Below are 21,711 nucleotides of genomic sequence, written 5' to 3' on the forward strand. Positions count from 1 at the left end.
TACACAACCCTTTTTTTCTCTCTTTTCTTTCTCCCCCACTTTTAGTGGCACTGGGTGGGTCTGCTTAATGCACAGCATTTTCACCATCAGAACAGAGGCTGAGAGAGACAAAGGCTACAGGGAAAAGGGGAGACTGAGATCTCTGGATCTCAGAGAAACAATCAAACAAAAATAGGAGAGCTGAAAACCAAAAGCTTTCCTGGCTGTGGAGGACAGGAACACTAAAAAGCAAAATCAGTCTTCAAAAAAAATACTGAAATGCTACCCAGCATTGTTATCTGGTGCAACTCAAAGGAAAGAGTGTGGCCATACACATGCAAAACTGGGAGCACATGGCAGGCTGGGATCTTCAGCCACCCTCATTCCTTCAGACAGAAGAGTGTTAAACTAATCTTCAATAAATATCCCCAATGCGTATGTAGTATACACATCCTGACAAGTTATTTATTTTGAACATGCTTTAGTTGAGATTCCTGTGCCTGATGCTCCCACTGCACTGTATCTCTGCTTTCCCAGTTTGAAATGTGTATATTTTGCAACTTTTTTGAAGGAAGTCCAGGCATTTGAGGTAAGCTGTATGTGGAGAAAATACGAGAAGGTTTCAGAGAATCTAGACATGAATTAAACCAGCTGTCAGGAATTTCACTGAGACAGGCAATAGGGATTGCAATGCATTAAAATCAGCACAGTGTCTTTCCAAATTCCCCCATACTTTGAAAAGTATTCTGATGAAAGTGTGTTGTCCCCAGTATTGGCTCCAGTCTGGCAAGGTATGAAAGGGAATTGGACCCTGAGGATGTGACCACACACTGATCTGGGCTGGGCAGCTTGCAGAGCTGAGGATCTGCAGTTTAAGATGCACACGTTGAAATGCATCGTTTCTGATTATGGGTTTGCTGTTTATTTGGTATGGTGAACTTTTTATCAAGGTGACATTTGGCCTTTTGGCTTCTAGTTGATGTAACAAACAGCTGTTAGAGGAAATTCCATTTAAACACAGGAAAATGTTTCCTGTGAGTCTGGTCAACACTAGAACATGTGCTGAAAGAAGCTGTGGGGCCGCCAGCATTGGAGAGAATCAAAACTCATCTGGACACAACCTTCAGCAACCTGTTGGACTTGAGCTGGACAGGGAAGCACCAGAGGTGCCTTTCCCCAGCTTCAGGTATTTTGGCGTTCTGTGATTCCATTATATTACGCAGTTTTGCAGGTGAATGGGTAAAGGAGCATAGCAAAGGAAATTCAAAGACTTCTGTGGTCCTTGTTGTCACTGAAATACTGACATTTAATGGAATTTTCATTGCAAGGAGCATCTGTGTTATATATTATATTTTATATATTATATATTATTATTATATATGTATTGTATGTGTTTTGCTGGTGGGAAACTCTGACACAGAGATTACCCTTCAGAGCCATAGAAGCACCTAGGTGACCAACTCTTCTGGTTTCAGGAGTTAAGCACTGCTATGTCTTCATGGGTTTGTGTTCTGATAATTTACTGTTACATGGGGTATTTTGACCAGGGCTCTGTGAACTGCACCATCTTCTCTCGTGTCACTGATAAGCAGCCTAAACAGGGTTCTAACTTCTTAGAATTTCTCTTTTTGTCTTTTAATTTCTTTTCATTGTATTTTAAATCCATGTTCTGCACTGTGGTCTCTTCAAAAGCCCAAGACTTCTGCAGTGTAGAAGCTGCAGTAGAAGTTGTCTACTAAACACAGATGGTTTTCTTTAGCAAACAGAAATGCTGGATTTTCCAAGTCCAAAGACTGACAATTCTGCACTTTCAACAGAAGCGAATTACAGACTTTTGCTTAAAAAAAGTCCATTATGAATTTAATTATATTTTCACGGGTTGTTTATATAGGATTGCAAATTGCATATAAATGAAGGCAAAGTCTTTCTGAAAGCATGTGTTGTTAGGAGAAAAATAACAACAACAACAAAAACCCCAGGCTCCAGTTTTGATGGGAAAATACTACTTCTGGTTATTGTTTCATCAGTAATCCATAATACCTCCAAGGGAACTGCTACAGTCTGTCATCTCATGGACAGCTTAAAAAAAATGGCATGCTATAGAACTGGTAGGCCCTGAGGGAACTTTTGAATAGCTGATACCCTATTTGTGCAATAGATATTTTCCTTGATAACTGGAAATTAAGCTTGCCTGGAAGAAATGTAAATATCGTCTCTAATTTGCGCTCTGAATTACCATTAAAAATTATGTGTGCACATAATCATATCAAACATTTCAGAGCTTAGAAACCATGATAACACTTGGCACTCTCAGCATCTTCAAAGCACTTTACAAATATTACCAGTACATCCTTTTTCCACCCCATATTGTTATCCCCACTTTACAGATGAGGCAAGGGGGTCAGCAAGGTTCCTTAGTGCCTTGGGATCAGGCTGACTATAAGTTACACTGTTGGGAAAGGGACTCAAGAATTTTCAAGAATTAATCACTCAAGTCTGTGATTAAGCCACTCTAGGTAGACTGCTGGTGGTGCTAATTTACTTAGAAGTTGGCAAAAATAATATATGCAGTGACTGAAGTGCACATGATACCATTACATAGCTGTTGTGCCTCCTAACCTAGTTAAGATATAGCTGCAGGACAAAGATTTTGTTTACATCAAAAGAATGACTGGAAATAAATGGACTTTTCCTACATAGGTGCCAGTAAGGAGCTTTAATTAGAACCAGACTGATACATGATTTAAATGTAAACAGGCTAAATCAAAGCAAAGTCATTCGGATTAGACCCTGTTCCTAATATGTAGAATTATTGCAGTTGCAATTGGAGGGGAAAAAAATTTGTAAAGGTATTTGTAAATCTTAAAAAATTTGTAGAGACTCAGCCTAAATTGACCTTGACCGTAGTTAATGCCATGCAAAAAGCAGTGCAAGCTGCTAATCCTTTACTGCCTTGGGTTTTGGTTCCCACTGGGTGAATTCCCAGGTGTCGCATTAAATATTTGATCACAAATTTGCAATCTGGAGGGGATTTTATGATAGGTGATCTTCCTGCATTTTGGGTCCAGTTCTGGCCTATGGAAGCCAATAAGAGTTTTTCTGATCTTGTGGTGACAAAGCAGATTTGGCAGAGTTTCCAGCTACAGTTCCCTGTTGCCTGATCTCAGCATGTAGGTCAGCACTACAAGCTCTTGTAAGTCTTCCATGAAATTAATTCTCAAGAGAAGTTCCTTCCCACATGTCTATGGGTCAGGAAAGCTGAAAAAGTAGTTTTTGCACTATGTCCCATTTTCTTGAACTCTCCAGTAGAGCCTCTCCCTCCTGGTCTGCTGCTGAACTGGTTTTACTGGTGTTAATGACATGTCTCTTACTCAAACACAAACCTTAACCAGGGCACAAGTTGAACCTGTCTTCAAACCAGACAGAAGGATCTCAGGGAACCTCCAAGAGGTAGTGAAGTAGCCCTATCTTCCCTCATTTGTTGGATCCAGATGTGACCAGCTGACACTGCTCTGCTGCTGGGAGAACAGCGAGATGTAGGATTCCTCAAGGGTCCTGCCTTCCTTTGTGTCCTAAAGATGTCTGTGGCTGAGCTGTGACTCCATAAACTCCATTAAGGTTGTTTTTGCATTGCTATGGAAGGGTCCCAGTGCTTCCTGCAGGTTGTCACTGCTGTTTTATGGCCGTTCCCAGCCTTTGATGGGAAATCCCCCCTCCTGCCACCTCTCAGCACCACGGGGTTGTTTGGGCTGCGTTACAGGACTGTGTTCCGAGCAAAGTTTGCACAGATCGTGGTCAAACATATGGTACAGATTCTGTGCAGGTTCTAAATCTTGGAATCATAAACTGGTAGAAGGGAGCCATAATTCCCTCCTCTTCCTAAATCATAAGATAAAAGGCAGCTTTGGCTTGGCGGACGTGTCTGAATGTTTTAGGAACGACATTCCTGACAGGGGATGTTTGGCATCTTAGCAGATAGAATTATCAGCATTAAGAGACCCTAACACCAGCATAAAATGTGAGAAGTAATAAAGCCATCCTAAAAGATCTCATGTGAGGAACTTAATGCACAAGTCTAACACTCAGCTGTGAGCTGCTCAGATGCAGTTGGTGGGGATTGATGGACTCTCAGGATTCATCCTGGCTTATCCCTCTTCCTGAGGAGATGATAGCCATAATGTCACTTCCGCAGTTCAAAATATATTGTAATTACTGTTGCAAATCCCAGATGTCCCCTCCAGATAACCTGACTTCCAAAGATTTGGCAGAAAAGCTACAGCTGCAGAGAAGTGACACTCATGGTAACTTCCAAAGTTTTAGTGACACTACAAAAAAAAATTAATTTATTTCTTCTTTGCGCCTTTCATATTCCATAATTTTGAGCCTTCTATCAGATAAATATTTTTCCAAGATTGTCAGAGACATAATAGCATGGCTTTAGAATTCCATGTTTTCATGGCAAAATTTGCAGTGATTACGAAAGGGCACGGATTTTCTCTCTGTTAAATGGAAAAACAATGTTGATAATTATGTAAAGTGTAGAAACATTCTATTTACAGTAGACAAATAGTACAGTGATTGAATTTGAAAGGAAAAAAAATACCAGCCAAGGATACGAGCCTGGATTTGGTAGTTGCAAAATTAGTAGATTCACTAATCACAAAATAATTCAGTAGCGCTGAACAAAAAAGGCGTTTTTATCACCATCTCCTCTCAGCTCGCAGGCGGCATTGTCTGTCCCACCGTTTCATGTCAGAGAAGAAGGAATTTTACCAAATGTTTGATTTATTAGAAAGTGAATGATTCTTTGCAGCCATGTGGGGCTAGCCCATGTTTCAATAAGACAAATTGCATTGTAGCATTCCACTGGCAGCCAATGATAACTCATGATCCAGACAGAGTCGGTTATACCAGAATGGATGAAAAGCAGGAGCAAAAGGACACATAGTAGAAGAAAAGAAAATGCTTCAAGAGCTGTTATTTAAAAAAAACCAACAAAACAACAACAAAACCGAAACAATGTTTTAGCTACTATTTAAAAATCTTTCAATTAAGATTCTGCACAGCGTTGCAAGCAGAGTATGGCAGAATAAAGAGGATCATGTTATCTCTTTCCCAGTAGTAAATTATCATATTTATACTCAAAAACATGCCACTGTCAACTTCAGTCATTTGTGTAATTGGAAAAAGGTAAATGATGTAGTAAATGAAACCCTACAGTCAGGTTTTGTTCCAAAAAAAAAAAAAAAAAAAAGAAATAAAGAAGCAGTGGCAAATGGTGCAGGTTTAAAATGAATTAATGTCAACTGTGAAAAGCAATGTCTAAGACAAACAAAATCTAACTGTTCTTGACCTTTAGTTAATATTGATAGTTTATCACTGGAGAAGTCATTGATTTATTTTTTCAGTTCATATCTGATTATCACTTCAAAATAGGACTGAATATTTTAAAACAGCCCAGTCACCCGCCTTTCAGTTCCCACTATTCTGGATTCCATCTAAATGTTTCTTTATTTCCAAATGCTGCTTTTTAAATAGGCGACCCTCGGCAGCAACCCCCAAGGTGATGGGTTGTTTCCTGCTTGCAGAGATGCGTGTCATGAAGTGCTGCCTCTGCCCGTCGGCTTTGTTCTTGGGGATCCGCGGAGCAGGAAGGGTATTGAAATATACAGGAATCTTGTTCCCAGGGAGCTGACAGGCAGACCTGAGGGACAGTGTGAAGTGCATACCTGGTATGTCTAATTTTAGGCCTGCCAGCCCTGACAGTGGTCCTGGAAAAAAAAATCTATACTAATTTCTCGGTGACATACAGAGCTGTAAACTGCAGCATTTTTCATTCCGCTACCAAAATGTTCTTGTGCATTTTTTTCCCCAGTATTATTTAAAGGTACTGTCAAACCTTCAGCATTTAACAAGTATTTTTAAAGCATGTTTTTCAGTGTAAACCTGCCATGCATTCAAGGTATTGTTGCACGAAAAAGCATAAACTAAAGTTTCATATCAGAAAAAAAATCAACATTAGACACAAAAGCAACTTCATTTTATTGCTTAACACTAATATGGTTCCCCATGGGAGAAGCACTGCGGTTTGATGGGTTCTGGGGGCCCTGTGTGGGCTGGTGTAAGTCAGGACTCCCCAGTGAATTTTGATGAGGCTCTGCAATTTTACATCAGCTCAGGATTTTCGACCTTCCCAGGTTCAGCGTGTACACTGTGTTGAAATAAAGGTGCAGTCATTTTAAATATAATTGAGAAGGCTCATAAGAGGTTCCACTTAGAAGGTAAATTATGGTAACAAGTCAAGAGTGTACTCTCTGTAGTTTTCATTTCAAGTGTATGGTCTTCTGTATTCACTTAACTAGACACACAAATCTAAGCAGGCAGATGAGATAGAGGCAATCAAAAGGAAAAGCTTTATTTGGAGCTTATGGGAGTATTGAAATTTTATTTTGTAGTGTTTCCCCATGAGGCAATTTCAGAAAAAGACTGAAGTGATGGATCACAAACAACTTAATATCTGAATTGCTGGCTGTTGATCAACAGAATTTTGGATTCCTCCCTGTATAATTCTGAAAATCTGTTCCCCAATCAGCAAAAGTGCTGGGGAAGGAATCACTCTGAAGATTTTGTAGTATGCTGTCTGTCTTAGTCAGGAGGAACTGAATGGTGTTTGTGCCTTTCTTGCCTGTGGATGAACAAATAATGCCATACAATCCTTTGGGTCTTGTTCTTTCCAGACAGCAGTTTTTGCTTCAGGGAATGATGAAGGTCTAGAAAAACATTCTCTTAATATGAGAGAAGTGGCAAAGGAAACATTGCAGGGCATCAGTGTAATGGCTTGTGTTAACAACGTGGAATCGTTTAATGCGTGTGTTGTGTTACACTTTTATAGCTTTCAAGTGCTGCTACACAGTTTTGAGTCCACAACAGCTCCTTTTTTAGTACTCACCTTTGTGTCAATTAATGTTTTCACACACTTCAGGTGACTTTGAGGCCAGTTGTGTCAATGTGTGCATATAAAGGTAACTTTGATCACTTCACCATGAGTTGCCTGCAAGTACAAGCATTTGAAGGAGATACTCCCTTAAACAAAATCAGTAGCCCCAACCTCCTCTAGACATGTCCTTACTAGACCTTTTACACCACCCAGTATTTTTATTTACTTTAGCCCATATAAAGTAGCTCCCTCTCACAATGAATAAAAGCTATAAACAATTTTATTTTTTCTTAAATTTTCTTCTGCAGATTGACTAATGTCCTGATTGTTTTTTATCTTTTTAAAAATTCTTCTTAATTTTTTTGCTAGCTTCAGAAACTGAAAACACATAGCCATTGAATATGGCATATCTGACTGATTTATCCCATAAAATTCTAGCACCAGTGATATGGAAATGAACTGAACTGATAATGCTGTGTAGTGACACAAGCAACAATTAGCTTGTGTTTAGAACCACTGAATTTTTAGGGTTGGAAAAGACCTCTGAGATCATAAATTCCAACCACTGACCCAGCATCGCCATGTCCACCGCTAAACCATGTCCCCAAGTGCCACATCCTGTTGTCCCAATACATACTAATTAATTTCTGGCACTTGCTACAGAGATTCAACAGTGGGTGGAGGAAATGAGGGGGGATTTCGACTGAAGGAACAAACTTCTAAAGGAACAGTGTAATCAGTAGATTCCTATACTCCCAAAAGAAGTCCAAGGAGCATCGTCCTGCTTCAGTTGCAGCTGAGTGCCTGCTAAGGTGATGTATCATCTTACTTTTGATCAAGGAAGTAGCTAGAAATAAGGCAGGCAGCAGCTGAAAGTTGGGTCAGGAAGCACTAGACTTCCATGTGTGGTATATATATATTTATGCACATATGTTGCCTCTCCCTTCCTTAGTCACCTGTTGATAGCACCTTTCTTCTACCACCTAGAGAGAAGATGTGTCAAGGACACATCAGAGTCGATGCTGCAGGCCTGCTCTGCTGTATGTGATGATGCTTTCCAGTTGGCCCTGGGTGGTTTTTTTTCTTTTTACTCTGGAACATCTGAGCTAATTTCTGGCTCCATGAGGCTGGAAGATGTTTTGCAAGGGGCACTGGAGGGGTTATTTTGCTCTGCCAATAAGGGTGTCATTTGGTTTGCAGGGATTTGCGAACAAAAACCAAACCAAATCATGACTCTTCACTTAAATTTGTAACTGGTCACATTTCCAAAGCTGGGGATTTTACAGCATTCAAAAATCTCCAGTACAAAAGACAAGTGGAAAGGTTTGTGTAGCTTGAAGTCAGAGCTATTCAAATGCAGAAAATCTCTGTGAAAACATGTACATTAGTTTACAGCTGTACAAACCGGTCCTTGCTTTGAATGCTCCATAGACTGCAATTTCTCTATTTTTTAGCTTTGAGCTCTGTTGAATTGGAAGCTTCTATCAAAGAAGACGAGTTGGGTGCAATTTCTTTGAAAATATTTCACATTGCTCTGTGTCAGATTCTAATTGTGCTTCACTAAATAAAGAGGAGACTGATCAGCATCCAGAACTTACCACAGAAATTAGGAGGTAGACAGCTAAAGTGTGGGTTTACTCACTGAAAAGACTGGATATTCTTGATTACAGCCTGTATTCCAGGTTTTTGTGCTAGCCGAAGGGGTTATCACTGATTTCATCTATAGCTGCTGGACACTGCCCCGTAGCAGAGCCGACCATGCCTGGAAAGGCTGGGAATACCCCCACCATCAATTCAGCAGGCATTAAATCATCAGTGGAATTACTTCAGAGAAAAAACTGGTGAAAGTAGGATCAGAATGAGCAGCTATTACCTATATAAATAAATAAACCTGTACCCCTTGCAGAAATGTAACAAAGCTAAAAAAAATCCCTTCCCTCTACAGCTCCCGCACATTTCTCGGTGTGTGTGTACCTGAGTCATTCACAGAGATCCTTATGGGAGTCCTTTGCTGCACTAAATTCTACTTTCTTGGAAAATGTAGAACAAATACTCAGGCTGTGATCTCATTCCTACCAGTGCCGGAGACAGGAGTCCCAGGGGCTTCACTGCAAATTAGATCCCCTGGAAAGAGACAGAGAGCCAGAACAGATCCGACCTCTCTGCCGTTCCTGGGAGCGAACTCGTATTCTTCCGTGCCCTCCCTGCCTTGCCTCTGACAACTTCTCCAGTAAGATCTTCCCTCCCGCGTGTGCTGTCTCTTCCCTTTCCCTCCCACCCCCCAAAGAAGCTCAGGACAGGTATTGAACAGGCTGCCAGGCTGCTCCTTAGATAGAGCCTCTTCGAGCTGCCCGGCAGTGGCTATTCCCATTCCCTGGGTCCTGTAGGTTGTTTTCCAAAGAAGTATGTTTTGGTTTAATTCTCTTTTTCTCAGCCTCTTAACTCCATCCTGTTGCTCTTTTGATCAGTTATACATCAGCTGTAACATAACTCTGTGATTTCGTTTTGGTGCCGCTTACTTCATCCGAAAAGGAACTCACTCTTCAAAGAAAACTTTTATTTCATTGTCTGCCACATATGCAAGTATTCCCTAAGGATTGGGGTTATTTATTATTTCGCTCCCCCTCTTTGCTTTCCCCTGTTCCTCTCCAAAAGACTAACAGACACTAATCTCCTTTCATCAGGTTCCCTTTTCCTAATTTTTTTTCTTTTTGCACAAAATGCTTGCCACTACCTTTAACACCTTATTGTGTCTGGAGTGATAATTACTTTCAGTTGCCGCAGCTGCTGCATGGGGAGGCGTGCGGGCCCTGTAAATTGGGAATGGGCAACCTGGGTGGGATTGCAGGAAAACACCGAGTTCTGCAACATCAGAGAACATGACTATAGCAGGGACAGTTTTGTTTTTCCAATGTTTTTCTATTTTTTTTTTCACCAAACTCATCTTTAAGACGTATTTCTAGTGAGTCACCTCCACGACAATTTGTGCTTCCTTTGTTAGAGGAAAGGACCAGCTGATGCACGTGACAGAAAATAAGAAAAATATGAGTTGGTACCTGACACACTTAGTTAAATCTCACATTTGGAAACAACACACACGGACAAATCTGGATAGGGGGACACATGGGTCTGTCAACAGTTTTTAAGATCCTCTGAGGCATTATTAATTCTTATTTTAATGTATACAGTATTTCTCTGAACTCACAGTCTTGATTCAATCTTTTACTTCTCTCTTGTTTTAAGTGTAGGATTGAGAAGGAAATTTGGGCTTACCGTGAAAGTGAACATGAAGGCTGGGTTATAACCTTTCAAAAATAAGAGGATTTCCCAACGCATATTTCCCCTTTCCTCCATTAGTTATTATATAAGTAGTAAGCAGATATTATTAACAGTATTATTAGTGTACTTTTGTATGTAGCTTGCCTGTTTCAGTCCCTCACAGTGTATTGAGATGCTTTATACTCTTACTAACCATAAGGAAATTGGCACACACTGTTCACTACATAAAATTAGGTTTTTATGAGACTAGTTTATACATGTTTTCTTAGATTTCCTAAAGTAAGCACTACTAAATTATTTAATATACAATCTGAGATGCTTTTAATAAAAGGTTTGCCATAATCAGCCCTGCTCTGGACATGCTGGATTGAACCCCTGTTTTTTCTTCTGTCTGCTCTCCCATTCTGTGCTGGAGGCTGGCAGATGTTTCCCATGCCTACCTAAGGTTAGGAATAAGGTCCAGTTTTGGGGTCTGTAGTGCAGGAGGGGCAGTGGTCTTTTGCAACTTTCAGACAGGTGAACAAAAAGCGTGACTAATCTGTGAGTCTCTCTTCAGTTCCCAAGCTTAGTTAGGTTAGAGTTAGGGTTGGGGTCAGAAGTGCTTAGTGTCACACGCTGGGGAATGTCCCAGTTTCTGGGAGGGAAACCTGGTGGTGTTGTCTGCTTTCAGCTGGAGTGAGGCCGTGCAGTAGAAAAAACAGGGAGACAGCAGCCAGTGTGGGACTTAGCAAATTCCTGGAGATAAAACAAGAGCAAAGTATCAGGAGCTTTGAAGGAATTTTGATTTGCAGGCAGCGCTGGGTTCCCAGGCCTAGGTTCCCAGGGGCTGGGGCTGGGTTAAGGTTATGGTTAGGATTAGGAAGTGTTAAGGCTTTTAACTTTGACAAACTGGGATATTTTGCTACTTCCAGAAAAATAAATTGAGGGAAAGTATCAGTATCTTCAAATTTCTTATTCATTATTTGTGGGCATTGTGGGTACCTGGGCATATTTTGACTAAGAGTTACTATCCCAGCTGGGATAAGTAAACATGGAATGGTGCTGTCAGAATAATGGGGTACCCACGTTCCAGAGGGTAAACTGAACCAGTGTCTTCAAATCGTTCCTTATTTATGGGCCATTTGCACCAGGAGCTGAAAATTGAGTTGCTTTGGTATCATGGCATGCTAAACTCCTCAGGGGTATTGGGATAAGGCTGTAGGAAATTATACTAATTCCAGAGCTGTGACTGCTCCAAGATCATGAATGGAGGCAATTCCTATTTCATGTAAGGAATTTTAAAAAATATTAATAGGGTTTCTTCTCAGTGTAGTCAGAGAGCCTGTCTCTTCCAACATTGGCACCTCCATGAGCTGTAGGGTGACTGCTGGCTTTTTCTACCTCTATTGGAGTAAAAAAACTGCCTTTTCTAGGTGATAACTTTACACAGAGTGCCATCTTTACTGATTTGGCCCCTTGTGAAGGGTTCTCTAGCTGATATATTCTTACAGTGTTTCAAGATTTCATTACTACATTTACACAAATCCCAAGTTCAAATGTCATTTTCAGGGTAGCAATGACATAGACCTTTTCTTTCTTTTGGGAGTAAAAGCATCCACCTTTTTACTTGTAGCAAGTTGCTCTATTATAATTCCCAAAGAGGCATTGCAATTCTGAGTTGTAGTCAAAATCTTTGCTGGAGTTGAACAAGAATCCCAGGCATTTGACCAAAGCAGTATTTCAAGAATATATTGTATTTATTTGAAAGACGATAATGCAATGCGGTCATCATTTGCTTCACTACAGGTATAAATCCTCTAAAACCATTGCAGATGTGGCAGGGATATTGCAACCCATTAACCTAACAAAATGTAACTGTTTTTCTCTTGCAAGGCTTCTCTGACTCAGTCTTTTTCTTTTTTTGCTGCGAGCGTGGTTGTATCTGTTGGCTCTGTGTGTACATTGTGGCGTTGAGTTCCGCTGTCTAGACCACCTCCCTGTGAATTAATACTGAAATGGAGTGGCTTAAATCCCCATACCTTCCCTCCTTGTCCCTCTGTGTGCACGTTAAACTCAGCCAGCTGAGATCTTACTCAGAGTCTGGCACTTTCGTGCTGCCACCCGCTTGAATGGGTATTTTTCAAGTGTTTGTGTATAACTCAGTGTGAGTATGAATGGTAGGGTCTGGCCCTAAAAAAGAAAAAAAAAAATTAAAAATCACTATTTATTATGGCATTTTAGTATGTATTTAAGATTCCTCCTTGTTGCCGGGTTTGTGTCCAAAATGGAATTACTAGTCTGCATCTTTGCTGATTGTGAATATGTCCACGAGGCTGAATTTCAGATGTACCCATTTATGAATCTGGCGTATATGCTGAATGCAGCATTTTGTGCAGGTCACGTGTTGTATACAAAACATCTGATAAAATGCTGCTCACAGTCTTACAGATCTTAGAAATCCTTTCCATATGTCTAATCTTAAATCCTTTCCATATGTCTCCATCTATACATGAGCACCAATTAGTCAATTAATCTGCCACCTTTATTTAATTAGATAATAAAGAAGAACTTTTTGAAGTTAAATCTTATTTCATTTTTCCAGGAATCAAAAATGACAACTAGTAGCAGCAACAAATTACAAGATAAATTTCCTAATCCACTCAGTGAATACATTAATATTACAGTATTTGCTGAGTTAAAACAAGTCCAACATTCAGTATTCCCCTTTGCAAACAAAATACATTTGCATGAATCCAAATAATTTTTTTTTTTTTTTTTTTTTTTTTTTGTATAAAAAATGGCTCTGTGTAGCAGTCCTGGAACAATTGCAAGACATTTTGACTCTTCAGTGTCCTTAGAAATTAACCCTGTGTTAATGAAAGTTCATAAGCAAGAATCCCTGTGCAATGGAAATCCTCCCATGCCCCCCTTAGGGCACCTCTCCAGCCGCTGAGCCGTGCTCCGCACGCAGGGCAGCCAGAGCAGGGGCCAAGGTGCTGCCTCAGTGTGTCCATCTCCATTGAACCTGTCTCATTAGCATGCCTCTGGGCTCCCCGAAGACATTCCATTTCATCTGAAAGCAAAATATAACAGAAACTGCGTGTTTCTGGGTTTGCTGCTGGCAGCTGTTACCTTTCCGAGGGGGGGAAAAAAAAAAATGAAAAACTCCTCTGCCAGGTCCAGACCTAGAATAAATGAAAATAGCTACACTGAAGCCCACAGAGCACTATCACTTTGCACCTAGGGAAGCTTTGTCCCATGTATTTCTTACTTCAACTGCAAATAAACTCAATATAGAGGCATTAGTATTTTTAAAAGGTGAAAGAGATGTTATTTGCCTTTTCCTTGTAGCAGTACAAGAAAATTACTTTTTTTTTTTTTCTTTTTTCCGCAAGAAAATAGTTTTCTAATAATAACCCAGTATTAAGTGTCAGGTAGCTGCTTCATGATTTTCTGTGCTTTATTGCAGTCAGCTATTGGGAATGGGGTCAGATTTCCAACTCGCTGCAGAAGAGCTGCTTTTATTGGGTTGAGCATTGTTGTTTTCTGTCCGTGAATTATCAGTTGCTTTGAAGACTGATCACTTCCTTATCTGGGGATACTTGAGGATCACACAACTTTCTTTTTTGGTACCTGAAGCCTTGTTAGCACAGAGCTTATTGCATATAACTCCCTTTGTTTGTAAGCGCAGAGATGACAGAATTTGGAAAGCGACTTTTTTCTCTGGATTTTTTCTCTGAATTTAGAGTGAACCAAACATAAAAAATATTAGACGCTCTTATGCTTTAACCTTGTGTCATAAAAGAAATTACAACATAATCTGTTTTATTTATATTAAAAAAACCCTAAAAATTTCCAAATTAACTGTCCTTGGATAGGTTTTATTATAGGGACCTGAATAAGGAGAAAATCCCCCTAACTCTCAAACAACTAATATGGAAAGAAAGCTATTCCTCTGGCAAGTTTTTCAAAGTGAAAAGGAGAATTTAATTGGTTCATATCCAAATGTTTAGATCATGCTTTGATGCAGTAGTGGAAGTAGTTTATCTGAATCCCTCTATTTAGACAGATGAAATCATAACAGAATATGTATTTTATAAGTGAGAGAAAAGAAGGAACAGAAAGGGAAAAATGCAACCAATATTCCCAACTAGAATATGGACTTAGGTCTTATCACAGTGGATGTTCATGCATGTACTTTAATAAAGTTACTAACTTGAGGAGGGCTCCTTGTGATCGTAAAATAAAGCACTGAGGTTTTTTAGGATGTGGGCCTTAGAGATTTCAAAGTTGAGCAAAAGAGATTAGGATTCTATTTTTTTTATCCTGCTCGTAGTTTTTCGTATTTATGTATTAAGCTGCTTGTATTAAGCTCTTTGCTAAGTAGTATTTCTGATCTATGCTGCAATTTGTCATGACATTTCTCTAGGCAGCTATTATAAAGATGTCTGCTTCCTTTTTTTCTTAAACAAGAAAGTAGACTGCAAATAAGTCACTTGATTTTTAAATTACTATCAATTAAGAAAATGGAGTGTCATGGTCCAGAAAATTGATAGCTGAATTCTGATCTTGGATCTGGAAAATACTGAGCCATAAAATATTCATACACAGACACACAGGGAAAAAAAAAAGCTGATGTTATGTTCATCAGACCAACATATGTTGTTTGTGAGTGTCACTGGAGTTGCAGTTTTTAGGATATGGGGAAAAAGATAATTCGGGTGAAACAGGCAAGCAAGTGCATGATCTGATGATCACCTAAACAGGTTTTAATTTAGAAACTGTTGATACTGAAGCTGTTTTCCAAGTCTATTCGGTACAAGTCAGTGAAACTCATACTGACTTCGGCAGATCTCGTGTTTTTCTGCCAGTCGTTTCTAGCAGCTTGTCTGTTCTGCGTCCAGCCCGGGGAGAAACAGCACCTGCCTGCCTGGGTCCTTCGCTGCCTGTCTTGTCACGAAATCGGAGTGCTTTTCCAGAGAGCGATGCCTTTATCTTTGCTGCCCCCCAGCAAGGTGGTGAATTATCCCGGTTCTGCAGCAGGGAGCGGGGCCGGTGGCACCGGGGCCGTGTCGTGGCCGGGCGCTGGCACAGCCGGGCACCGCGGGCAGGCGGCTCGGTCCCTCGGCTCCGCGTGTGCCGCCCCTCGCCCTCCTTTCATGGGTGCTTTTGCGAATCCCGCATACTTGACACCTACCTTTCAAGGTGTCTGCGTATGATCTGACCCGGAGCTGAAGTCCTTTTGCAGCACCCTCGGGAAATGAGCATTTTCCGAACTCTCTCCCGCCAGCCAACTCTGCAAACCCGCTCGTGCCCCCAAAAGCAGCAGCCCCCAAGCAGAGGGACAGCTTGCTGGTCCCTGTTTGCAGCGCTGGGAGTGGAGAGGGGAAGAGGAGTATTTAATTCACAGGTAATTGTGAATTGTAAAAAAATCGTGCAAATCGTCAGAAGGTGACAAACATTTCTGCGGTTTAATTAAAAGTCTAATTGTACCTTTCAGATTCTTGCAAAAGGGAAAATGAAACAGTGAAATCCTGTCATAATAATGTCTGTTAGGAGTTTGATCAAGTCTACTGAATTTTTAGAACTTCGCTGTGAATTTCAACAGCCTTTGGGTCAGGACCCATCACCCTTATTTTTTTCTACCTGAGCTCTTTTATCTTTGCCTTTATTTTTATTTTGCCTTTAATTTTTTTTTTTTTTTTCATTTGATGTCTTGCCTTTGAATATGTTTTCTCTCTGGAACGTGTGTATATCTTCATGATTTCTTTAATGACTCAGCTTTCAAGAGTAAGATAGAAAGGTGGTCATTTCCATAAACACATTTCATTTACAATTAAACTAAAAGGAGATTTATCAGTTCATACCCCAATTTCAGCTGTAGTTTGAACATTTTCCTGTATAAGAATATGTTTCCTGTGAAGGCTGCAACCCCCCCTTTCAGTTATTTTAACTTGATGTGATGTCCAGAGAGTGAATTCTCAGAAAGAAAAAAAATTAAAAAGAGGGGGGGAGGAGTATAGGTTTTGTAAAATACATTTTTTCACCTTTAGGTGTCATAAAATTTTTTTTAAAGATTTGAACTGCGTTGTTTCACTAAGGAAAAGTCCAGTAGCTGAATTTATAATTAAGAGCTGCTGCTGTACATTGCATTTAGCAATATGCTGGGCAGACAACAAGATTTACCCAGCCCTACTGGATCTGGGATTGAGCCTTGGGAACGAAGCCGGTCAGGACTGGAATGACACAAAACTCTGGAGTCTGAAACATGCTATCATTTACAAACTTTCCTTGTTTTATCTCCTGTCTCAGTAGCTAGTCCACAGTTTCCTTTCTTCACAAATGAATTGTACCACAGTCCTGCACTAAATGTGAGGTGGGGGATCTTTACTCCCTGAAATATTAATGGAGCAGAATTTTTTTCTGTGAGACAGACTGGATTTTTCAGTGGGTTTCTTTTTTCCCCCTCCATCTAACAAAGATCCCTTCTTGTCAGTCAGCTTTGTAAAAGCAGAGGAAGCACCGGACACATTGGAAACCAAGATATGAGAGAACCCAACAAAAACCCTTCTTTAAAAAAAATACTTTTGAACTTCAGAGAGGACGCAGTGCTTGCTTTGCTGTGAACACAGGGTTGGAGAGTTTTTCCTTTTTAACAGACATGTGTAGCACATTTGTTTCAGTTTTATATCCGCTGTCATAATATGATGGTTTTATTCGGGTTTTAAACATGCTTCGGCTGGAAACCCTACATCTTTAAATTAGGCAGCCCTGGTGCCTTTGCGATTTCCCTAGCTGCACTCTCTCACCTTACCCAGGTGCATGTTAAATCAGTATTAATGACAATATCATCCTTCTGCAGTCATCTCCTGCCTGCAATTTGGTTTTAATTACCCACCACGTTGTCTTTCCCCCTCACTGACAGCCATTAAATAGGGAATGACACCAGAGCTGTGCTGGTGTCGAATAGACACTTCACCAGGGTGGCTAGTTCCTTTTTTTTTTTTTCCTCCCTCTCCTCTTCTCTTTTCTTTCCTGCCTCTTTTTTTTTTTTTTTTTTTTTTTTTTTAATAATTAAAAAATTCCTTCCATAAAGCAGGCTGCAGTGCCTCCTCGTGGTAGTCATCAGGAAAAAAAAAAAGGGATTATTTTGCTCTGGCTTGTTTTGATGGCTGAGCGATGCTTGCTTTGGCTCAGCTAGAGCTCTTGGGGAGAGGGAAAAACCAGCATGATCCTTAAGAGAGAGAGAAAAAACAGCACTTAAAGATTAAGGCCTGATTGGGACACATTGAAGTGTCTCCTCGGTGGAATCTAACAGCAACTTTGATGTAGTATTTAAGGCTTGCCTGACAGTCTGGAAGAGCTGCTCGGAGGCAGAAGCCCGGTCAGTCCCGGGTGTCGGGGAATAAAGTGCTGCAGGCAAAGCTGCTGGCAGAGGTGACCCTGCCTGCATCCCTGCCTGCATCCCTGCCTGCATCCCTGCCTGCTCCCCGTGCTCCTGTGCTCCCGTGTGCTCAGGGATTTGACAACTCTTTCGTTCTCTGGTTCTCTATCACTGTGTAGAATTGTGCATAAACACGAGCAATAGGAATTTTTTATGCCAGACACGGCCTTTTAAAATGAGTTTTAAAAGCTTCTAAATTCCTTTCACTTTGGCCAGTGGTTTGAAACAGCCTTGCCCTGCACCCCCTTCCCCAGCATTGATATTTACCCCCATGGAAGGATTTCTCTGTGTGAACTAAGTTCTTGCTGGAGAGATTTAATTCTAGACCCATTGCACTAAATTTTGTGGTACTAATCTTGATTTATAATGTGATAATTGGTGGTAGAGCCTGGTCCAAGATTTTCTCTGTCAGCCTGACCCTGTCCTGGTCTCTGTGCGAGGTGAATTCTCAGCAAGGTCAGTTGGAAGGGCACTGAGAAAGAGAACTGGGCAGTGATTAGTGAACTTGCATTAGGGAAAATACCTGTCTATTAGAAAACATGAAAAAAAGTTGAAACATTTTTGAGGAGTGAACAGAACTTTTTCAATTGGGAAATTTCTTATTCCTGTTTTTCCCATCAGGGTGTTAGATTAAAAAAAAAAAACAACTTTGTTGGAAGGAAAAATAAAAAAAAAATCTGGTAAAGATGGTTTGTGAAAGACAATCACTGCCCATCCACGTTTTGTTTCAGACATGACCATATTTGATCTTATTAAATGTCAGTTACATTGATTTGATTTGAGGGGCCTGGATTGTGAATCACTAAATACTTGCCCTGTAAATTTGTTGGCCCTTTCAAGAAAATTTCTGACTGAAACTTGAGGCTTATAACAGGGAGTCTACCAGGAGGGTTTATTCTCTGATACAGCTTCCACATATTGGTTTACAGCTGTACCAAGTCCCTTTAGAATGATTTTTTTTTTTCCTTCCCTTTCCTAATATGAAACTTGAGGCTTGGAAAATCTGATAAGTGAGTTTCATTTCCCTGGAAATTTATTGCTTCTATTTCCAAGTGCAAGGAAATAAAACAAGTAAAAACAATAAGCAGTCTGTAAGGAGGGTATTAATGAGGGGTCACTCTTTTCTCATGTAGGCTCAAGCTCAGGAGAAAAGGAGAAAGGAGTTGCTTTGGGGGCAATCTAAATGGCTGGCGCAGTATATTTTGCTTTATTTATCAGCTCTGTTCTATTTCCCTCTTTACAACGTGCTCTCCAATTCCAAGCAAGATATTTATGACAAGAAATACAAAGTCTTTTCTTCAGGTAGTGGAAACTCCCTTGACTTCAGGGACGGGCTGATTTTTAGTTGACAAAAGACTATTTATGCTGCTCTGAGCATCTCCGAAATCAGAAGAGTCCATTTGTATGTGTAAAAATATGCCATAGAATTCCAGCATCCCATCCTTATTCCAGTGGAGAACTACATTATGCTCATCTAATTCCCCATTCTTTCATTTGGAAATTATGGTGTTCTTCCCTTCTTCCTGGTAATTGCTGTACAATGCTAAGGAGCTGCCAAGTTCCACTGCAGGACTCATTATATTTAGTACCGGAGGAAAAAAATTGCCATCTATAGAGCATTTTGTATGGGAAAAGAACTGGGCTTCACAACATGGCAGATGTGCATCCCTGTAGATCCTGCTGCTGAATCAACTCCTAAGTGAGGCAGACTGGTCCATTTTGGATGCAGGGAGGACAGTTTGGAGGATAAACATGACAATAAGATACTTTAATGGAGGGAAAATTTAGTGCCAACAATGTCACTTTGATTTTTAGATTTCTTTTGCACCAATTCCCTGTACTTCCCCTAGTTTGCTTAGGAAAGTTGTATTCGTTCAAGCTGTCTTAATTTTTTTGTATTGTGCAGCAGTGACTTAGTTGTGTGTTGTAAATGTGATGCCTTTTTATAGACTCTATAGCAGGTTTATTTTTAAATTTATTTTCTCTAGGGAAGGGCACACAGTTTACTCAAAATTTACCATATGCTTTGCATCTCCAGTAAAACAGTTGTACAAAATACCATATTTTTAAATCTGGTGAGTTGTGAAGAATCAGAGAGAGCCTGGATGAAGAACACTAGTTAGGACGATAGATACTCAGAAACTCCTTCCCTTCCCAGAGTAAACTGCCATGGAGTAGCTCAAGAGGGACTATTGAAAACATTATTGTGCTTTTCAGGTTATAGGCCTTGAACCTGCAAACACTTGTGCATGTAAATAACTTCATATAGGTAAAGCAAATGCTTTGAACTCAAAAGGGCTACTTGCATGTAGGAAGTTTTTTATGTATGTAAGTGCCTGCAAGATTAAAACTGTAGTTGGTGTTTGATTAACGTTTAATCCTCCATGGCTGTGCTGCCTTACGGACAATCCAGAGGGAGTTTCAGAGGAGGCAACTCAGGAGCTGAACATGCAGATGAGCTTTAGTTCCATTACTTAGGCTGGGTTTAGATTTTCAGTTTCAAGATTATATAAATATGTTTGGGTTTTTTTGTTCTTTTGTTTTGTTTTAAAGTTTAGAAATAAAAGCCAAAGCTACCTCCTCCTAAACTGGAAGTCTGAGTTTGTGATACATGTTCCTGTTTTGGCTCTTTTCCTTTAAATAAAAAAGGCTTGAATTTAATTCACAACATTTTACACTTTTTATTCTGCTGTTTTCATCTTCAATATCTAAAGAAAAGTGAAAGAAAGGTAGAAATACAATAGTGTCTTTTAGAAAGTAATATTGCCTTTTACAAAATTATCCTGATCCTTACTCTTCTCATTCAGCATTTTACCCAAATCAGCATCGATTTGCAGAGGCTTTTGATGAACTTAACATGGCTGTTTTTCTAAAAGGCCATAGAACACAGTCCACACCCCACAGAAGCTACTAAGAGTTTTTCATTACATCTGTTGGAAGCTGATTTAAAGTTAGAGAACGCCTAACTACAGGAAATACATGATTTCTTCATATGAAATTATTTGTTTGCTTGTAACTTTAGGACCACACAATCTACAGTTGCTGTAAGATTTTTCTGCAAATTATTAGTCAACTCTTGAACACAGTTTGTGACAGTGCTGGCAAACAATGGTCTTAAAGAATGTTTTGAGGAAGTGTCTGTGTTTATATGGGAAGTTGTAAATGGGCATGGGTGAGACATTATGAAGAATGAAGATGTGGAAATGCATCCTGCAGGAATGGTGAAGCACACGGAGAATGGATGCAATTGGGCTGCTACACCCAGGGATCAGTCACTGTCCTTTTTGTCTGGAGAAGTCAGAGTTTCTGCTGGATTTTGGGAAAAAGCTTCTTTTTAGCGACTGGGGAAAGGCTGCCTGGACCTTTGTAGTTCATCCATGTAACATCATACAGGGGGAAAGACATTCCTGCTGATTTTTTTGGTTTATTTGATTCCAAACCACTTTTCCTCTTCTCTCTTTATACGCACACCTGTCTATTGACATCCTTAAAGCAGTCTTTGTTATTTAGTACATCTTTGACACTTCTGCTTTGTGCATAAAATAGAAACAGTGTTGTGTTAGCCTGCTGGTCTGAGAGCCTTATCCTGGGCTATGGCTCTGTTTTTCTCAGCTCTGTGTGTGCAGACTTGGAGGACAGACAAGTAACCAGGGGTGAAATCCACCTCTGTGCTGGGTAAACATTTAAACTTTATGATCCTTGTCCTAGCCCTGTACATAAGGGTGAATTTCATCCGCCATAAATGTAAAGTCTTCCTGTGTTATTACAGTTGCCTTTCCCCGTTTTCCATTATCTTTGAACCCCCTCTCCATCATTAAGCTTTCTTTTAGGATCCAGGAAAATGTCATTCTCTTCTCCTCTTTCTCTGACTGGCCTCTGGTTATATTAGAAAATAAAATTAATCTCAAGGGGAAAATAGCACTTAAAATTATTACTACTGTTTAGCCTACTAAAGTGATTTGCTCTCCGTGACCTGTCTCAGGCTGATCCTTGTACAAATCAAATCAGCACACAAAACAGCACTGGGAAACGGTTTCCAGACTCAGAATTTCACAGCTCCTGAACCTTTCGAATGTCACAAGCAAACCAGAAA

At 40.1% G+C, this 21,711-nt stretch overlaps 1 long non-coding RNA gene across 10 annotated transcripts in view; it reads left to right on the top strand.

The window, feature by feature from the left end:
• The first annotated feature begins 9,030 nt into the window (after window positions 1-9,030).
• LOC116450619 overlaps window positions 9,031-21,711 on the top strand; it is a 143,657-nt gene continuing 130,976 nt past the window's right edge. For 9 of the 10 annotated variants that reach the window (XR_004242860.1, XR_004242865.1, XR_004242858.1 and 6 more), the window contains exon 1: window positions 9,031-9,146. This is a non-coding gene — a long non-coding RNA (uncharacterized LOC116450619). The remainder of the gene's footprint in view (window positions 9,147-21,711) is intronic. The other variant, XR_004242868.1, reaches the window with a different exon arrangement.

This window comes from Corvus moneduloides, chromosome 13 (assembly GCF_009650955.1).
Source record: "Corvus moneduloides isolate bCorMon1 chromosome 13, bCorMon1.pri, whole genome shotgun sequence".
NCBI lineage: Eukaryota > Metazoa > Chordata > Aves > Passeriformes > Corvidae > Corvus > Corvus moneduloides.